The sequence below is a fragment of the Stenella coeruleoalba genome, assembly GCF_951394435.1.
Source record: "Stenella coeruleoalba genome assembly, chromosome: 13".
Classification (NCBI taxonomy): Eukaryota; Metazoa; Chordata; class Mammalia; order Artiodactyla; family Delphinidae; genus Stenella; species Stenella coeruleoalba.
This window is the reverse complement of record NC_137159.1, coordinates 85,152,225-85,173,565: the sequence shown is the minus strand read 5'-3', so window position 1 is coordinate 85,173,565 and position 21,341 is coordinate 85,152,225.

Here is a 21,341-nt window from a genome sequence, read left to right as displayed (position 1 = left end):
TTTGAGGGCTATAAAGACTCTTTTTTTTTCTTGTTCAATACTGAGGCAGAATCCAGTAGCCACTTCCCTCCTATACTTAATTATGTAGAATTGGGAACTGCACCGTCACACAGGCACGATTAAGTACCATACAGTTTAGAGCTTTACAGAACATAAAGCCTCATTTTTTTGTAACTGACACTTCTTTTAGGAATTAATACCATCAATTTCCATGCCCTTCAGTTTCAAGATCTGGGGCTCCTAGATATAGAAATGAATTTGCTAACTTGCCTCCGTGGCATTCATTTGGCTCATAGGAAATTAACCTTCTTACTGGAACACTTTTTTTCTTATATTCTAAAAAATCTATCTGAAGTTAGGGTCAGAGTATGAAATGAACTTGTGTACTTGGAATCTTCTTATGGGAAAGGAGTTGGACATTTCATATTCGATTGCATTTATTTTTGTACATGCAGTGAGGAATCCTGAATATTTTTTCTCTAAAATCTTAGAGGAAAAAAAATAAACAAAAATGAAATAGTTGTCATGTGGTTAAACCTCAGTTTACTCTACTTTTCTTTGTCTTTCCCTGGAGCCCTTTCAGAGATGGAAGATTTCCTCAGACAGCAAGTTTCTCAGCACAGGTTGGAAAAACAAACAAAAAAGTGCCTAGGATTTTAGGCTATATCATTGACTCAGGAAAAAAAAAAAAAGGACTTTAAACTGTCTTTTTGGGGGCTTGGGTTAAAAAGAATTCAGAGCAACAGCTGCTTCCACTTCATTTAAAATTATACAGGTAGACACTCCCTGACATACATTAATTTTCATCCCCAGGCAGCGGGACTGGTAGATGAGACTCAGCACTATCTCTGTCCCCCATCCCTGTGTCCATAACCCTTTGAACTTCCCTGCACTTCAATCTTACCTTTTTCTGTCCCAATACATCCAATTTACAGAAGTACGAGGTGAGAAAAGAGCATAAGGTAGATTAAAAAAAAATCATATTATAGAGCAAAGAAATTCATGCAGAGGCCATGGTTCTTGGTTCTATGCTTGGTCTGGGGGCCAACTATATTTGTGCTTTTCTCCTCTTTGTTTTCCAGGTACTCTTTGCATGAAGGCAGCACCTTAGCAGTAGCGTTCTGGGTAAGGAGCCACATCCTCACCTTGTCCCATGGTTCTGTCCATGGAGGTTGCAGTGACCTTACATGTGCTTTTACCGCACAGGCTGGGGTCCCTCAACCATCTCCATAGTTAACGGAGTTTCCCATCATTCAACAGTCACCGTCTCTCCCCTTCATCACAGGATCGGTTGCTCCAGGGATTAGCCTGAACTGCATTAAAGTCAGCCTCATCCTCCAGGGGCAAAGGGATCATCAGACGGCCCTGAGACTGTCTCAGGTTTCAATCTGCTGAAATGGCCCTTGTGTGCCTCATCACAGATGTTCCTCCCTTGGGGGGAAACTATTCGGTACAGTCCAGAAGCATGGAGAGTGGGTCACTAGGTACATCTGACCTGAGCCCTGTGTTCTGTCAATGGGGAAAAATCTCATTGAATGCTGAGGGAGAGTTCTACTGTCAGTAGAAAACTGACCACATGGGTAGTGAACACACACAGTTACAATACAGAGTGGTCAGGGCTGTGAAAGGAACTGGAACAGTGTTCCCTGTGAGCAGACACGTGGCTCTCCAAATAAACCTGAGCACGAGTAGGTTTCCGGGGGCTACGGGGGCTGAACTGGGTCTTGAAGGATCGGTAAGAATGGATGAAGCAAGAACGAGGTTCAAGCAGAGAGAAAAGCATTTGCAAGACAGAGAAGCTATCGGTTTCAGAGGGGTGATGTAGATAATGGTTAAGAGTGAGACAGATGTGGGTTTGAGTCCTGGTACAGATCCTTATCCACTGAATGTCTTACTTTGTCCTTGTGTGTGTGACTACTTTATAAAAAAAAAATAACATTAATAAAAATAGTACTTACCTCATTTTATTTTATAAGCATTAAATGACATAATGCATATATTGTCCTTGTGTTTGGAACATTTTAAGTGTCCATTAAGTGTTAATATTGGCAGTGATCATTGCAATCATGATAACAAACACCAGCAACATGCATTCTGACCGAGGAAATGAGCATTGCAAGTTCGAGATGTGCTCTTGGAGAGTTTTATGAAAGATACGGTCAACATTTTATTTAGCTGGAAAAGAGTAAGGGTTGAGTAAAATATGGAAATATGTAGAAAAACCAGAGCCAGCCATTTAACAGGTCTGAGGGATTTATGAGTGGGAATAATGGGGGGAAAGACCTTAATATTTTAGCAGGATTATGTTGGGCTTTGAACGGCTATATATTGTTTGGATGTCTTCTGTAAGTATTGAGGAAATTGATGGAAGGCATTGAAAAGAAAACCACCAGGGAAGGAAAAAAAAAAAAAAAAGAAAGTTCTTTGAATTATGAAGCTGGCATCATAGGTGTCCTTTCCCCCATTTAAAACTGGTATTGACATGTTTTCTACTATTGACATTCCAAACATGTGACAGCTCAGTCCAGCATACAACAAATGAAGGCAGATGAGAAGCAAGAAAACAAGCTGATCCAACTGTTACTGGAACGGGTTTTGGGCTCATTAACAAGTATAAAAAAGTATAATACCAGTGGCATTTTAGGTCAGTGATAATGCAGAATCCTGGAAACATTGCTAAAACTCATCTTTTATAATCTTCTGATACATGATAATTTTACTTTTCCATTGGTTTTCTCTAGACCTAATTTTATTTATCAGAATTTATCTTAGGAATAACACTGTTGGGATTTGGGCATAAAAAGAATAGGAAATATTTCTGATAAACCACGTGGCTTAGCCACTGAGTTACCAAGAGTCTGATTAAGAAAAAAAAGTTTGTAAATCAACTATATTTCAGTAAAATATTTTTCTTTTTAAAAAGAAAGAGAATGGGGCTTCCCTGGTGGCGCAGTGGTTAAGAACCTGCCTGCTAGTGCAGGGGACGCGGGTTTGAGCCCTGGTCCGGGAGGATCCCACATGCCGTGGAGCAACTCAGCCCGCGTGCCGCAACTACTGAAGCCCGCACGCCTGGAGCCTGTGCTCTGCAACAAGGGAAACCACCACAATGAGAAGCCAGTGCACCGCAACGAAGAGTAACTGCCGATCTCCAAAACTAGAGAAAGCTCCGTGCACAGTAATGAAGACCCAACGCAGCCAAAAATAAATAAAATTTATAAAAAAAAAGAAAAGAAAAGCAGTTTCTGTAGGAGGAGGGGAGAGTGAAAAGAGTGAGGGCAACGGTGAGAAGGATGGAAAGGAAGAGGCCCAGAAAGAGTCAGAGAGAGGGGGAGCTGCATCTGGGTGCAGCTCCTTTCTCTGACTCACAAATATTAGGGGACCCGATGAGAGACGCGAAACACAGAAAGTGTGGTGTTCTGTCGAGGTTTTGAAACTGGGGTTTACGGCCAGTTTACCTAAAGCATCAAGAGACTGTGGGCCCCAGCAGCCAGGTTCCTGCTGCTGTAACCAGTTCATGCTGGACTAAAGAGCTAGACCACTGTAAGTGACCTGAGGCTTCCTCAACACAGGAAAGAGCTCAGCGTTTTGTTTTGTTTTTTCAGACTTTAATATAGTCTGTTTAAGAGGAGCACTACTGCCAAAGCCCAGAGCTGGGTGTGGCTGTGAGGAGAGACTGGGGTTGAGCCTGGGTTTAGAACACAGTGTTATTCAGAGACTGAAAGTTAGACAAGAAAGGGCAAATACTTGGATTCACCAACGTTTTAAATATAAATGTCAGTAGAAACCCAAGTGCACCCTTTTTCTCTCGGCCTTTAGTTTACAGGAAAGCAGTTTGTTATTGGCATTTGGGGAGGACTAATGCTGACTTGCATTTATGTATGCATGCAACGACTCATCAGAGAATGGAGATGTGCTGCCTCCTGTTTGGGGATTTCCTCAAGAGAAAATAATTAAGAAGCAAAATGGTAGAGAAGAGAAACACTTGGGAGACAATGCAGTAAAAAAAAGCAAAAAACATGACTTTGGGGGATAAGATAGACTTAGAATTGAATCCCTGCTCTGCCGTTTAGACTTCTCCAGGTCTCAGCGTCCTCACCTGTAAAATGGGGGCACTAACACCTGCCTTGCAAGGGTGTATTAACGATTAGGGAAATAATACGGGTGAAGCCCGTAGTGGAATAGCTGGCCATCAGCACATGGATTTCCCTCACCCCCAGGGACGTAGCTCATCTCTTTGCAGGGAACTTGGATCAGCTTTGTCTTGGCGGTTGCCAGATGGAGAAGGACTCCCTGTGTGAGGCCGTGTAACGTGAGTGCTAGGATTTCTTATGGGGTTCGTTCCAGGCCCTCCACTGTGATTAGACATCTAGTTAGAGGCTCCTGCTATCACGTTAATCCCATGTATCCTTTGAGCTGACTTGGATGAGAACGACTGCACACTTTACTCTTTCTGTTTGCTTCAGAGCACGACTGGAATTGATACGGATTAGGCTTATCATTCCACCTTCTTTTAAAAGATCATGTGGAGGGCTTCCCTGGTGGCACAGTGGTTGAGAGTCCGCCTGCCGATGCAGGGGACGCGGGTTCATGCCCCGGTCCGGGAGGATCCCACATGCTGCGGAGCGGCTGGGCCCGTGAGCCATGGCCACTGAGCCTACGCGTCCAGAGCCTGTGCTCCGCAATGGGAGAGGCCACAACAGTGAGAAGCCCGCGTATGCAAAAATAAATAAATAAAATAAAATAAAAGATCATGTGGAAATGGGCATTTCAATCAAATAATTTGTCAAGTATGTTTCCAGAAGTGCTCTAGAGTAATAAATGCTGAAATTTGAAATTTAGGAGAGATTTTGAGTGTGTATAGGAGAAGCAAAATGAGATGCCCCCAAACGCAGTTTCCCCATTTATACCAGAAATCAGGTATTTAGTTTATATTCCCCTTAGATCCCTACCCGTTTGCTTCTAAGGCTATCAGAGTCTCAAGGTTTAACAGACCGTAAAGTGGGGACAACTTTTCTGTAGCAACGGCCTGCAATCCAACTGTTTTCCAATAGAGGCTGTGGTCCCATCCACTCTGGGAAATGCAGGGAGAAGTCATCCCCATGGTTGGTGGCTTCAGGGTGTTTGCCGTGAACACCCCGACTTCACGGAGGTGGCCCCTCCTGTTGGCAAGTGACGTGTGCCTCTTCAAACACCAGCACACTTTCTCTAATTTTTTTTTCCTGCCAAGACTACATGCTGACAAATACCCATTCTGCAGACAGAAAGGTGCTTCTTTTTAAACTACTGCCTTTTAAGAAGTTTGGGTTTTCATTTTCTTTTCTGTTTACCTTCTATCTGCTCTGTCCTTGCCACTGGCTGCCCTCCCTCTGAGCACCTCACACTCCGGGCGTTCTTACCTTTGTGGCAAAATGGCCACAAAGGGAGCCTGCTGGTTAGACATTATCCCACGACCCTCTCTATTCGCTGAGCACGGTTCACTTTTCCTCATGTTCTTCTAGACAACTTCTATAGTGGAAGCCATCGGTGCTGCCTTCAAGTTTGTGTCTGCTTTGCCATGCAAAGTAGCTCTCTCTTGACATTTTCCCACTTTCTACACATCTGCCTGCCTTGCAATGAACAGGTCAGAGCTTATCCACATACATGTAAGGAATTCACCAAACTGAATTAAGCAGACCTGTGACTTTGTGTCCTGGTGTGTCTTAGTCCTGCTACATGCCAGCTTTTCATGGAGAGCTGTGCACTGTACTCTGCTGTAGGGTGTAATCTGCTCCTCTATTTACTGCTATGATCTCTGTATTTTACAGTATCATCAGCATTTTCTCAAGTCTCTCTCTTCACCTTTAGCTTCAGAGTATTCACTTTAGAAGTTGGGTTTCTTATCTCTCTCTCTCTCTCTTTCTCCTCTATGTTTATTATTATTATTTTAACATCTTTATTGGAGTATAATTGCTTTACAAAGGTGTGTTAGTTTCTGCTGTATCACAAAGTGAATGAGCCATACATATACACACATCCCCATATCTCCTCCCTCTTACATCTCCCTCCCACTCTCCCTAGCCCACCCCTCTAGGCGGTCACAAAGCACCGAGCTGATCTCCCTGTGCTATGCGGCTGCTTCCCAGTAGCCATCTATTTTATATTTGGTAGTGTATATATGTCCATGCCACTCTCTCACTTCGTCCCAGCTTCCCCTTCCCCTTCCCCGTGTCCTCAAGTACATTCTCTATGTCTGTGTCTTTATTCCTGTCTTGCCCCTAAGTTCTTCATAACCATTTTTTTTTTTAGATTCCATATATATGTGTGGGCATACGGTATTTATTTTTCTCTTTCTGACTTACTCCACTTTGTATGACAGACTATAGGTCCATCCACCTCACTACAAATAACTCAATTTCGTTTCTTTTTAGGGCTGAGTAATATTCCATTGTATATATGTGCCACATCTTCTTTATCCATTCATCTCTTGATGGACTCGTAGGTTGTTTCCATGTCCTGGCTACTGTAAATAGAGCTGCAATAAACATTGTGGTGCATGACTCTTTTTGAATTATGGTTTTCTCAGGGTATATGCCCAGTAGTGGGATTGCTGGGTCATATGGTAGTTCTATTTTAAGTTTTTTAAGGAACCACCATACTGTTCTCCATAGTGTCTATATCAATTTACGTTCTCACCAACAGTGCAAGAGGGTACCCTTTTCTCCACACCCTCTCCAGCATTTACTATTTCTGGATTTTTTGATGATGGCCATTCTGACTGGTGTGAGGTGATACCTCATTGTAGTTTTGATTTGCCTTTCTCTAATGATTAGTGATGTTAAGCATTCTTTCACGTGTTTGTTGGCAATCTGTATATTGTCTTTGGAGAAATGTCTATTTAGGTCTTCAGCCCATTTTTGGATTGGGTTGTTTGTTTTTTTGATATTGAGCTGCATGAACAGCTTGTAAATTTTGGAGATTAATCCTTTGTCAGTTGCTTCATTTGCAACAATTTTCTCCCATCGGAGGGTTGTCTTTTTGTCTTGTTTATGGTTTCCTTTGCTGTGCAAAAGCTTTTAAGTTTCATTAGGTCCCATTTGTTTATTCTTGTTTTTATTTGCATTTCTCTAGGAGGTGGGTCAAAAAGGATCTTGCTGTGATTTATGTCATAGAGTGTTCTACCTATGTTTTCCTCTAAGAGTTTGATAGTTTCTGGCCTTACATTTAGGTCTTTAATCTATTTTGAGTTTACTTTTGTGTATGGTGTTAGGGAGTGTTCTAATTTCATTCTTTTACATATAGCTGTCCAGTTTTCCCAGCACCACTTATTGAAGAGGCTGTCTTTTCTCCATTGTATATTCTTGCCTCCTTTATCAAAGGTAAGGTGATCATATGTGCGTGGGTTTATCTCTGGGCTTTCTATCCTCTTCCATTGATCTATATTTCTGCTTTTGTGCCATTATCGTACTGTCTTGATTACTGTAGGCTTGCAGTATAGTCTGAAGTCCAGGAGCCTGATTCCTCCAGCTCCATTTTTCATTCTCAAGATTGCTTTGGCTATTCAGGGTCTTTTGTGTTTCCATACAAATTGTGAATTTTTTTGTTCTAGTTCTGTGAAGAATGCCACTGGTAGTTTGAATCTGTAGATTATTTTGGCTAGTATAGTAATTTTCACAATGTTGATTCTTCCAATCCAAGTACATGGTATATCTCTCCACCTGTTTGTATCATCTTTAATTTCTTTAATCAGTGTCTCACAGTTTTCTGCTTACAGGTCTTTTGTCTCCTTAGGTAAGTTTATTCCTAGGTATTTTATTCTTTTTATTGTAATGGCAAATGGGAGTGTTTCTTTAATTTCTCATTCAGATTTTTCATCATTTGTGTATAAGAAAGCAAGAGATTTCTGTGTATTAATTTTGTATCCTGCTACTTTACCAAATTCACTGATTAGCTCTAGTAGTTTTCTGGTAGCACATTTAGGATTCCCTAAATAGAGTATCATGTCATCTGCAAACACCGACAGTTTTACTTCTTCTTTTCTGATTTGGATTCCTTTTATTTCTTTTTCTTCTCTGATTGCTGTGGCTAAAACTTCCAAAATAATAGTGGTGAGAGTGGGCAACCTTGTCTTGTTCCCAAACTTAGTGGAAATAGTTTAGTTTTTCATGATTGAGAATGATATTTGCTGTGTTTTTGTCATATATGGCCTTTATTATGTTGAGGTAAGTTCCCTCTGTGCCTACTTTCTGGAGGTTTTTTATCATAAATGGTGTTGAATTTTGTTGAAAGCTTTTTCTGCATCCATTGAGATGATCATATGGTTTTTCTCCTTCAATTTGTTAATATGGTGTATCACATTGATTGATTTGCCTATACTGAAGAATCCTTGCATTCCTGGGATAAACCCCACTTGATCATGTCGTATGATCCTTTTAATGTGCTATTGGATTCTGTTTGCTAGCATTTTGTTGAGGATTTTTACATCTATGTTCACCAGTGTTGTTGCCCTGTAGTTTTCTTTCTTTGTGACATCTTTGTCTGGTTTTTGTGTCAGGGTGATGGTGGCCTAGTAGAATGAGCTTGGGAGTGTCCCTCCTTCTGCTATATCTTGGAAGCATTTGAGAAGAATACGTGTTAGCTCGTCTCTAAATGTTTGATAGAATTCGCCTGTGAAGCCATCTGGTCCTGGGTTTTTGTTTGTTGGAAGATTTTTAATCACAGTCTCAATTTCAGTGCTTGTGATTGGTCTGTTTATATTTTCTATTTCTCCCTGGTTTAGTCACAGAACGTTGTGCTTTTCTATGAATTTGTCCATTTCTTCAAAGTTGTCCATTTTTTTGGCATATAGTTGCTTGTAGTAATCTCTCATGATCCTTTGTATTTATGCAGTGTCAGTTGTTACTTCTCCTTTTTCATTTCTAATTCTATTGATTTGTGTCTTCTCCCTTTTTTTCTTGATGAGTCTGGCTAATGGTTTATCAATTTTGTTTATCTTCTCAAAGAATCAGCTTTTAGTTTCATTGATCTTTGCTATTTTTTCCTTCATTTCTCTTTCATTTATTTCTGATCTGGTGTTTATGATTTCTTTCCTTCTGCTAGCTTTGGGGTTTTTTTGTTCTTTCTCTAATTGCTTTAAGTGTAAGGTTATGTTGTTTATTTGAGACGTTTCTTATTTCTTGAGGTAGGATTGTATTGCTGTAAACTCTCTTAGAACTGCTTTTGCTGCAACTTATAGGTTTTCAGTCATTGTGTTTTCATTGTCCATTGTTTCTAGGTATTTTTTTTTTTATTCCCTCAGTGATCTCTTTGTTATTAAGTAGTGTATTGTTTAGCCTCCATGTGTTAGTATTTTTTACAGATTTTTCTCCTGTAATTGATATCTAGTCTCATAGTGTTGTGTTTGGAAAACATAGTTGTATGATTTCAATTTTCTTAAATTTACCAGTGCTTGATTTTTGACCCAGGATATGATCTATCCTGGAGAATGTTCCATGAACACTTGAGAAGAAAGTGTATTCTGTTGTTTTTGGATGGAATGTCCTATAAATATCAATTAAATCCATCTTGTTTAATGTATCATTTAAAGCTTGTGTTTATTTATTTTCATTTTGGATGATCTGTCCATTGGTGAAAGCGGGGTGTTAAAGTCCCCTACTATGATTGTGTTACTGTTGATATCCCATTTTATGGCTGTTAGCATTTACCTTATGTATTGAGGTGCTCTTATGTTGGATGCATAAATATTTACAATTGTTATATCTTCTTCGTGGATTGATCCCTTGATCATTTTGTAGTGTCCTTCTTTGTCTCTTGTAATAGTCTTTATTTTAAAGTTTAATTTACCTGATACGAGAATTGCTACTCCAGCTTTCTTTTGATTTCCATTTGCATGGAATAACTTTTTCCATCCCCTCACTTTCAGTCTGTATGTGTCCCTAGGTCTGAAGTGGGTCTCTTGTAGACAGGATATATACAGGTCTTATCTTTGTATCCATTCAGCCAGTCTATGTCTTTTGCTTGGAGCATTTAATCCATTTACATTTAAGGTAATGATAGCTATGTATGTTCCTATTACCATTTTCTTAATTGTTTTGGCTTTGTTATTGTAGGTCTTTTCCTTCTCTTGTGTTTCCTGCCTAGAGAACTTCCTTTAACTTTTGTTGTAAAGCTGGTTTGGTGGTGCTGAATTCTCTTAGCTTTTGCCTATCCATAAAGGTTTTAATTTTTCCATCAAACTGAATGAGATTCTTGTTGGTTAGAGTAATCTTCGTTGTAGGTTTTTCACTTTCATCACTTTAAATATGTCCTGCCACTCCCTTCTGACTTGCAGAGTTTCTGCTGAAAGATCAGCTGTTAACCTTATAGGGTTTTCCCTTGTATGTTGTTTGTTGCTTTTCCCTTGCTGCTTTTAATATTTTTTCTTTGTATTTAATTTTTGATAGTTTGATTAATATGTGTCTGGGCGTATTTCTCCTTGGATTTATCCTGTATGGGACCTGCACTTCCTGGACTTGATTGACTATTTCCTTTCCCATATTAAGGAAGTTTTCAACTATAATCTCTTCATATATTTTCTCAGTCCCTTTCTTTTTCTCTTCTTCTTCTGCGACCCCTATAATTCAAATGTTGGTGCATTTAATGTTGTCCTAGAAGTTTCCAAGTTTCAATTCTTTTCATTCTTTTTACTTTATTCTGCTCTGCAGTAGTTATTTCCACTACTTTATCTTCCAGGTCACTTATCCGTTCTTCTGCTTCAGTTTTTCTGCTATTGATTCCTTCTAGAGAATTTTTAATTTCATTTATTGTGTTGTTCATCACTGTTTGTTTGCTCTTTAGTTCTTCTAGGTCCTTGTTAAACGTTTCTTGCATTTTCTCCATTCTATTTCCAAGATTTTGGATCATCTTTACTATCATTATTCTGAATTATTTTTCAGGTAGACTGCCTATTTCCTCTTCATTTGTTTGGTCTGGTGGGTTTTTACCTTGCTCCTTTATCTGCTGTGTGTTTCTCTGCTTTCTCATATTGCTTATCTGAATGTGTTTGGGGTCTCCTTTTCGGAGGCTGCAGGTCTGTAGTTCCCGTTGTTTTTGGTGTCTGCCCCCAGTGGCTATGGTTGGTTTATTTGGTTGTGTAGGCTTTTTGGTGGAGGGGACTAGTGCCTGTGTTCCGGTGGATGAGGCTAGATCTTGTCTTTCTGGTGGGCAGGACCACATCCAGTGGTGTGTTTGTGGTGTCTGTGACCTTATTATGATTTTAGGCAGCCTCTCTGCTAATGGATGGGGTTGTGTTTCTCTCTTGCTAGTTGTTTGGCATAGGATATCCAGCACTGCAGCTTGCTGGTTGTTGAGTGGAGCTGGGTCTTAGCATTGAGATGGAGATCTCTGGGAGAATTTTTGCCATTTGATAATGTGGAGCCAGGAGGTCTCTGGTGGACCAATGTCCTGAACTCAGCTCTCCCACCACCGAGGCACAGGCCTGACACCCAGCCAGAGCACCAAGATCCTGTAATCCACACAGCTCAGAAGAAAAGGGAGAAAGAAAGAAAGAAAGAAAGAAAGAAAGAAAGAAAGAAAGAAAGAAAAGAAAAGAAAGTTATTAAAATAATTATTAAAAATTTAAAAATTAAAAAGTAATGAGAAAAGAAAGAAAAAAAAATGGACAGACAGAACCCTAGGACAAATGGTAAAAGCAAAGCTATACAGACAAAATTACAGACAGAAGCATACACATACACACTTCCAAAAAGAGAAAAAGGAAAATTATATATATATATATATATATATATATATATATATATATATATATATATATATATATATATATATATATATCATTGCTTCCAAATTCCACCACCTCAATTTGGGATGATTCGTTGTCTATTCAGGTGTTCCACAGATGCAGGGTACATCAAGTTGATTGTGGAGATTTAATCCTCTGCTCCTGAGGCTGCTGGGAGAGATTACCTTTTCTCTTCTTTGTTTGCACAGCTCCTGGGTTTCAACTTTGGATCTGGCCCCGACTCTGTGTGTAGGTCACCTGAGGATGTCTGTTCTTTGCTCAGACAGGACGGGGTTAAAGAAGCCGCTGATTCGGGGGCTCTGGCTCACTCAGGCCAGGAGGAGGGAGGGGTACGGAATGCGGGGCGAGCCTGCGGTGGCACAGGCCTACATGATGTTGCAACAGTTGAGGCACACCGTGTGTTTTCCCGGGGAAGTTGTCCCTGGATCACGGGACCCTGGCAGTGATGGGCTGCACAGGCTCTGGGAGGGGAGATGTGGACAGTGACCTGTGCTCGCACACAGGCTTCTTGGTGATGGCAGTAGAAGCCATAGCGTCTCATGCCTGTCTCTGGGGTCCACGCTGATAGCCACGGATCACGCCCATTTCTGGAGCTCACTTAGGCAGTGCTCTGAATTCCCTCTCCTCGTACACCCCTAAAGAATCGTCTCTTGCTTCTTAGGCAGTTCCAGACTTTTTCCAGGACTCCCTCCCGCTAGTCATGGTGCACTAACCCCCTGCAGGCTGTGTTCACGCCGCCAACCTCAGTCCTCTCCCTGCGCTCTGACTGAAGCCCGAGCCTCAGCTCCCAGCCCCGCCTGCTCTGGCGGGTGAGCAGACAAGTCTCTCAGGCTGGTGAGTTCCGGTCGGCACCGATCCTCTGTGCGGGAATCTCCCCGCTTTGCCCTCCGCACCCCTGTGGCTGTGCTCTCCTCAGCGGGTCCGAAGCTTCCCCCTCCACCACCCGCAGTCTCCACACGCGAAGGGGCTTCTAGTGTGTGGAAACCTTTCCTCCTTCACAGCTCCCTCCCACTGGTACAGGTCCCATCCCTATTCTTTTGTCTCTGTTTATTCTTTTTTCTTTTGCCCTACCCAGGTTCGTGGGGAGTTTCTTGCCTTCTGGGAAGTCTGCGGTCTTCTGCCAGAGTTCAGTAGGTGTTCTGTAGGAGTTGTTCCACATGTAGATGTATTTCTGGTGTATCTGTGGGGAGGAAGGTGATCTTCGTGTCTTACTCTTCCACCACCTTGAAGGTCTCTATGTTTATTATTTATTAACCTCTAAAATTTCCTCCTATAAGCTTCATCAAAATATACTGCCTAAAGATACACATGGTACCTATAGAAATATTTACAGATATAGAAATACACATGAGCTAGTACACACGTTTTTTTCTTGCTCAATCAGTTAAGATGGTGTTGAGGAATGACATTCCAGAAGCAACAAGCACACCTAGTGCCCAGACCTTGTTTTCTAAAACCATCCTCCGATAAAAGGACCAAGAGCTCCTTGGAAAAATGTCTGATTTTTAGGGCCAGGGAAGAAAATATACAAGGTGAGCCTAGAGCATTTTGTAGTATGAGAAAATAAGAAAGGGCTAAAATAAAACCAAAAACCCCACCATGATGGTGACACAAGCCAAATGAAAGGACTCTTGATGACTAATCCTAGAAAAATTTGAGTAAATAATATAAACCAAAGTGTTCAATAAATATTCACGAATCCTTACTGATACAAATAAATAATTGAACAATTAAAAAATGGGGGAGAAAAGACAAGTTCCCACTGTAGAAGAATTCCAAATAATTTATGCAGGTATTTCACTATCAAGGATGTGCAGCAGAACCTTCCATTCCTTTGTTGTGAGCTGCACAGAGTGACTTCCTTTCAAAAAGGACAATTTAAGTGGGGGAAGTGTGGGAGTGGGGTGGAGATTAATTCTACAGAGGAGAAACTTGACAACCTTGACCTCAGCCAAGTGCTCAAGGTCAGCATGAGCAGTGATAAGTCACATTGATAGCTTTTACCACTTATAAGATGTGATGAAAATGGTACTTTACCCCTGTGATCTTACCCCCAAAGCATACAATCCCAGTCTAATCAGGGAAGAATCAGTCAGAAAAATCCCAAATAAGGAACATTCTACAAAATACTTTACCAGTACTCCTCAAAACTGATAAGATCATCAAAACAAGGCAAGTCTGAAAAACTGTCGCAGCCAAGAAGACCCTAAGGAGACATTACAACTAAATGTCATGTGACAATGCTACAACAAATCCTAAAACATGAAAAAGGACATTAGGTAAACACTAAGGGAATCCGAATAATCTATGGACTTTAGTTAATACTAATGTATCAATGTTAGCTCAAAACAATTCATTAATTGTAACAAATATGCCATTGCTAATGTAAGATGTTAATAATAGGGGAAACTTGGAATGGAAGATATGTGAGATCACTGTACTAGTTTTACAATTTTCTGTAAATCTAATGGTGCACTGAAATAAAACATTTAATAAAAATACTTCATGAATCCATAATAAGAGCCAGGCCCTACTCTAAACACTGTAGATGCAACTATCAATGAGATGGAGAAAGTGTTATCTCATATAGCATAATTTCTTGTGGGATATTTTATGGGTTTTCTTTATATTGTTAATTAAATTTGGATCTCTGCTCAAATTAAATTTTCATGAATATTATTTTCAAACCCTTCATTTTTGTCATCCAGAAACTGTGGTTGTTCACTTTAACACTGAAGACTAGATGTGAACACAAAAGTAAAACAAAAAATGTCTTAAGAGAATCCCCCAATAGTTGTTACAAATACCATGCGTGCTGCTCTTTGGGAAATGAAATCATGACTGTTCTAACCCGAAATTCTGTCAAATGGGGCTTTCTCAATATTAGGTCCTTAAAGAGAATGCCTACTAACAATGGCAGAAAATGAAGAGGAACAAAGGAAACTGACACCAAAAAGCAGGTGCAGATGTGAGCAAGTGTAATGTCTGAAGCCACGTTCATGAAAACAAATCCCACATCCTTCAAGGTCCTTCTGTCTACAGCACATTGTGACAACTGATGGTCACAAAGATTCTTAGTCATTGGTTAGGAACCAGAATGAAGTAGTGAAGAATAGATTCTGGATCTAGGCTTCCTGTGTTTAGATCTGAGCTATGTCATGCAGTGGCTCTGTGAACATGGGCTGCACTCAACCTTTTCTTGTCTGAGACTAATGGTGCTCTCCATCTCATAGCTTTCTGTAGGAATCAACTAATCCATTAAATGGGCTTAGAATAATGCCTGTCTATAATATGTATCTAACAAAATTAACCATGATAATTAAAAAATGGTCAAATGATTTCAGGTTATTGATGATGAGCATATATGTAATGAACTGAAAGCAAGGTCAAGTAGAATCACAGAAAAATTAAGTTTTGGACAGTTTTACAAAATCTGGTATATATGATGAATGTATTGTGACTTTTCAAAATATGAATATCAGTACCTTTCTCTGACATTCATAAGAAAGGAAGAAGGAAAGGAGGAGGGAAGAAAGAGAAAGTACATAGGGACTCATTTGTTAGAGTTCATTTCCTTATGTGTTTCAAGAGGATTCTAGGAGTTGGGTTGAACACTCAATGTTCCATTTTTGGGACATTTTAATAATGTATAGGAATAGCAAAATGAACTTGCCCTAACTTCATTATTGTCTCATTCATGCTAAAAGTCATTTTATGTTTAACTTGGTTAAGAAGGATACCTGTCCTGCTACTTCCAGTGGATATTTTTTTTCAAAACTTACACAGAAGTTTTGTAGTAGATGTTGTGGGTGTTCTTTTGTGTTTCCTCTCCACCCCTCACTCTCATGCACCTCAACCACACATCATCCACGTCCATGTGTCTATGACTCTTGGTTCCAGGGTTTTCTTTGCTGTGTGAACTGCAGTCATGCAGGCTGGAAGGGCAGGGTATGCCCTGTACACACACACACACACACACACACACACACACACACATATATAAAGAATTGTATATATATATAATATATATATATATATATATACATATTTATAAGTATATCTATACAATTCCCAATATATGGAAGCAATCTAAGTGTCCATCAACAGATGAATGGATAAAGATGTATATACACACACACACACACACACACACATATATATATATATATAAATGTATGTGTATATATATATATACACATATATACATCTTTATCTATTCATCTGTTGATGGACACTTAAGTTGCTTCCATATCTTGGCAATTGTAAATAATGCTGCTATTAACACTGGGGTGCATGTATCTTTTCAAATTAGTGCTTTTGTTTTCTTCAGATATATACCTAGGAGTGGAATTGCTGGGTCATAGGGTAGTTTTATTTTTACTTTTTTGAGAAACCTCCATACTGTTTCCACAGTGGCTATACCAATTTACATTCCTACCAACAGTGTACAAGATTCCCATTTCTCCACATCCTTGCCAGCATTTGTTATTTGTGTTCTTTTTGATGATAGCCATTCTGACAGATGTGAGGTGATATCTCATTGTGGTTTTGATTTGCATTTCCCTGATGATTAGCCAATGTTGAACATCTTTTCTTGTGACTCTTAGCCATCTGTATTTCCTCTTTGGAAAAATATCTATTCAGTTCTTCTGCCTATTTTTTAATTGGGCTGTTTGTTTTTTGATATTGAGGGGTATGAGCTATTATATAAGTTAGGTATTAATCCCTTATTTTTTATGCATTTGAAAATATTTAATATTTATATACAGAAATCTCTTGCATTTCTATATACTGATAATGGACTATCAGAAAGAGAAATTAAGGAACAATCTCATTTACCATCACATCGAAAATAATAAAATGCCTAGGAATAAACCTACCTAAGGAAGCAAAAACCTGTACTTGAAAAACTATAAGACACTGATGAAAGAAACTGAAGATGACACAAACACATGGGAAGATATACTGTGTTCTTGGATTACAAGAATCAATATTATTAGAATGACCATACTACCCAAGGCAATCTACAGATTCAATGCAATCTAAATGCCAGTGATAAAATTCAATGCTACCAAATTCAGTGCTGTCAAAATACCAGTGGCGTTTTCCACAGAACTAGAATAAATAATTTAAAAAATTTGTATGGAAAACAGAAAAGATCCTGAATAGCTAAAACAATCTAGAGAAAGAAGAACAGAGCTGGAGGAATCATGCTTCCTAACTTCCTACTATACTACAAAGCTACAGTAATCAAAACTGTATGGTATTGGCACAAAAACAGACACATATATCAATGGACGAGAATAGAGAGCTCATAAATAAACCCATGCACTTATGGTCAATTATTCTATGACAAAGAAGGCAAGAATATACAATGGAGAAAATACAGTCTCTTCCATAAGTGGTGCTGGGAAAGCTGGATAGCTATATGTAAAAGAATGAAATTAAAATATTCTCTAACACCACATACAAAAATAAACTCAAAATGGATTAAAAACCTAAATATAAGACTATAAAATTGCTAGAAGAAAACATAGGCATAACACTCTTTGATATAAATTGCAGCAATAATTTTGGATTCATCTCCTAAAGTAAAGGAAATAAAAGCAAAAATAGACAAATGGAACCTAATTAAACTTAAAAGCTTTTGCACAGCAAAGGAAACCATGGACAGAACAAAGACAGCCTACTGAGTGATTTGCCTATTTTTTAAAAATAATCCTTGACCATTTTCTCTTCCCAAACAGCAGTACTAGTGTGAAATCCAAAGTGTGATATTTGCCATCCAAGTCTTTCATAGCAATGATGTCTAGAAATTATGTCTGTTGCATATCAGCCACTGCCACTTCTCATCAAGTCTGCTCTTTTATGGGCTGGGGCCATTCATATTTATTGATGCAAATTTTCTATTCTGACCACAAATTATTCTCATTCTGTTAGCGTGTTCAAATCACACTGAGAGGTAGGGGCCAGATGAAGACAAAAGTCCTTATTGCTCTTTCCATAGCTCATTTTTGAAATAAGGGAGGAGACAGGGCTTGGAACTAAGACCACAACAATGCTATGATTTCCCATGTTGACTATTTTGTAACTTTCTGGTGTTTTGCTTATAATAATTAAACTCTTAAATGAAACAGATATATGACATGGTTTTTGCACCCAGGAGGGAGAGAGGAAACATCATCTGTCTATCTTGCAGCTACATGTGGGGAAACAACTTTCAGATACAGCAAGGCCAGTGACCACAGCTTAAAGGGGAGGGGGTAGTCTGTATTTCTGGGGATGTGAGTGCAGTGTGAGGAGCAAGGGTGTGTGGGCCTGGGATGGGCATTTGGGGCTGAGCCGCAGTAACACCCATCCGCTTGTTCACACATACACGTGTCTCTCCAACCCATAACCTCTTTGCGACCCTATTTGCCCCACCTCCTCGGCCATGTTGAGTAAGAGCATTGATTGTAAAGCAAGCTGGTGATAAAAATAATCTGCCTGCTCCTCTTTTTAAATCCTAATTGTGAACAAAGTTATAAGTAAGTGACTGCACAATGTAATTTTCATTTTAAAGGTCTCAAAAGATCAAATGGAGTTTTAGAGAAGGAAGCCGTACATCACAGAGACAGGGGGTGGACCCAGGTGTCTGTATAACTGTTCATCTAGAAAAGACCTGTTGAAAATCGTTGTGCGAAGAAGAGAAAATCAGCTCCCCCAAACCAAATGATTTTGTGAAGTAAAATAGAAATAATAGTCACCTTGAATTAAATGAACCTGCGGAGTGAGTACACTTTCTTATGAGATGGTTAAAAGCAGAGGATAAAAACAAGTGTTGAATGTGAATATGATGGGAAGATATGACTTGGCTTGAAAAATGCAGCTGTCAAAGCCAACGTTTGGGAAGGCAGCCTGAGAGCAGTGTTAGTGTTTCAAGAATAGCAGGATTCCTTAGGGTATCAGACTCTCTTTAAAATCTGTCTTTACTCTAGAAATGCACTGACTTTTCAGTTCATTAGGACCCATCCCACTAAAGACTCATAACTGTCTGAGCCTCCGCTGAGAAATTCTACAGCTATCAGCAATGTGTGTGATTCACAATACATATTTTCTCTACTGTCACAGTGGAGAGGGTCCGGATGCATTCACTTTCTTCTCTACTGTCACAGTGGAGTGGGTCTGGATGCATTCACTTTCAAGTGTTTTCCAGATGTCATCCCAGCCTCCCAAGAGCCCTCGGAAGCATCAGGTGGCCCACCATAATTGGGTAGGCTGGCCCTTAAGACAGGATTGAGGAAGTGTTGACAAAGAGCCCATATTGGATTCAATTACATCCAAAATGAAGATCCAGGAGTCTTACCGACTAGTGCAAAGGAGATGCGAGATGTGTTGAGAATCAGAGATTATAAATGTGCACATTCGTTCATTTATTCATGCACTCACAGCTCCTACTGTGTATGGGAACAATGCTGCCCACGGTGTTTTAGGGAAGGTTGTACCAAGCACTCCTGGCTTCCTTCTCACATTTTCTCATGTATTATAATCTTCACAACTTGCCCTCTATTTGACAGATGAGAAAAATGAAACTCAGAGGTGTCTCATTGGCTGGCTTGTTCTGAATTATGCAATAGTCTTAGGATTTGGGATATCGTGAGAAGTGAATGTTATTTGGCCATTAGCTAATTTTATTTTCTTCAACAGTGTCAAAAGTCATCCTTCAAGAAGAATAGTAAACCCTTATACAACACAGACTTTCCACAATTATTTCATTGTGACAGCAACTTAATCTATGTGCGTTGCATTCACTTTAAATTCAGGAATCAGGTTTAGGTTCTTCAGATAGCTACTTTCTAGACCAAGGTCTTCAAGTTTTTGGATGTCTCATTTTTCCTTGGGTAAAGACGTGTGTGTTTCCCTAGGCAGCAGCTCATTGATTGGAGAGGGCCCTTGTGTAACCAGGAAAGGCTGCAGTTTTGTTTTCATTTGTTTATTTTTTTATTGAAATATAGTTGATTTACAATGTTGCGTTAGTTTCAGGTTACAGCAAAGTGATTCAGTTATATATGTATAAATAACTTTTTCAGATTCTTTTCCATTATAGTTTATTACAAGATATCAAATATAGTTCCCTGTGCTATATAGTAGGTCCTTGTTGGTTATCTACTTTATATATGTTAGTGTGTATCTGTTAATCCCAAACTCCTAATTTATCCCTCCCCGCCCATTCCCCTTTGGTAACCATAAATATGTTTTCAATGTCTGTGAGTCTGTTTCTGTTTTGTAAATAAGTTCATTTTGTATCATTTTTTAAGGTTCTACACATAAGTGAAATTGTATCATATTTGTCTTTCTCTGACTTACTTCACTTAATATGATAATCTCTAGGTCCATACATGTTGTGGTAAGTGGCATTATTTCATTCTTTTTAATGGCTGAGTAATATTCCAAAGCCTTTGGCACAGATGAAGCAGTGGGGAAACCAGCTTCTAGACACCGTTTGCATCTGGGAAGGAGCAGTGCTGAGTAACATCATCCCCTGCAGTTGACCATCTTGGGAGAAAACCTTCTTCCACGGTTTCTCATTCCTATTCATGGGTCATGGTAGACTCAAAAATAATATGTTGGGAGATTGGGATTAACATATATACAGTAATATGTATAAAGTAGATAAGTGATAAGAACCTGCTGTATAAAAAATAAATACATAAAATTCAAAAGAAAAGAAAAGAAAAGAAAAGAAAAGAATATATGTCTAGCCTTCTGCAAAGGAAGGAGGTGGCAGCTCATGGAGAAGGCCACCAGCTGGGGGTTCTTAACAACTCGGGCCTCAGGTGAACTCTTTGAAGGCCACGAAGGTCAGTCCATTGACCCGCTTGCAATCCATTTGAGCTACACTGTGCCTGGGGTGAGAAGTTCTGAGTGCCTCCTTCTTTAGGATCCTCAGATGAAAAACAAAGCAATATGAGATGCTGCTTCTTGAATCAGCCAGGTTCAGTTTATTCAGCTAATTCTACAAGGATGCAAAGCATCTAGCAGGTATTGGGTTTCATACCCAGCCGTCACCACATTGACTAAAAAATATTCACAACCTAGAAGTTGAGAGTTATGTTTTATTTGGTGGACATACAGAGGACTTCAAGCCTGGGAGGCAGCATCTCAAGTAACCCTGAGAGAACTTCTCTGAGGAGGTGAGGGGGGAGCTAGGATATATAGGAGTTTTGCAACAAAGGGCAGGTAGTAGGAACAAAAGATTACTGTTAATAAAAGAAAACTAGATATCTCAAGTTAAGGAATTTAGCACTCTTCTATGTATGGGAAGATGCAAGAGTATGGGCTCACTGAGATCATTCCTTTGATATGCACCTCAGCTATCTGGGCCCAGTATCCTGTGTTTTTACCTCCTGCCTTTCTTCAGGGCTTACCTTAGGGAGTGGCTGCAGTATGATGGCTGCTAGATGGCAGGTATTCTTTGTTTCCTTCCTGAGTTCCCTCAGGGCTCACCAGTTCACCTGCTGGAGGTGGCTGCAATTGCTGGAGACTGTGACATCCTTTGTTTACTGACGTGGCAGGCAATATTCCA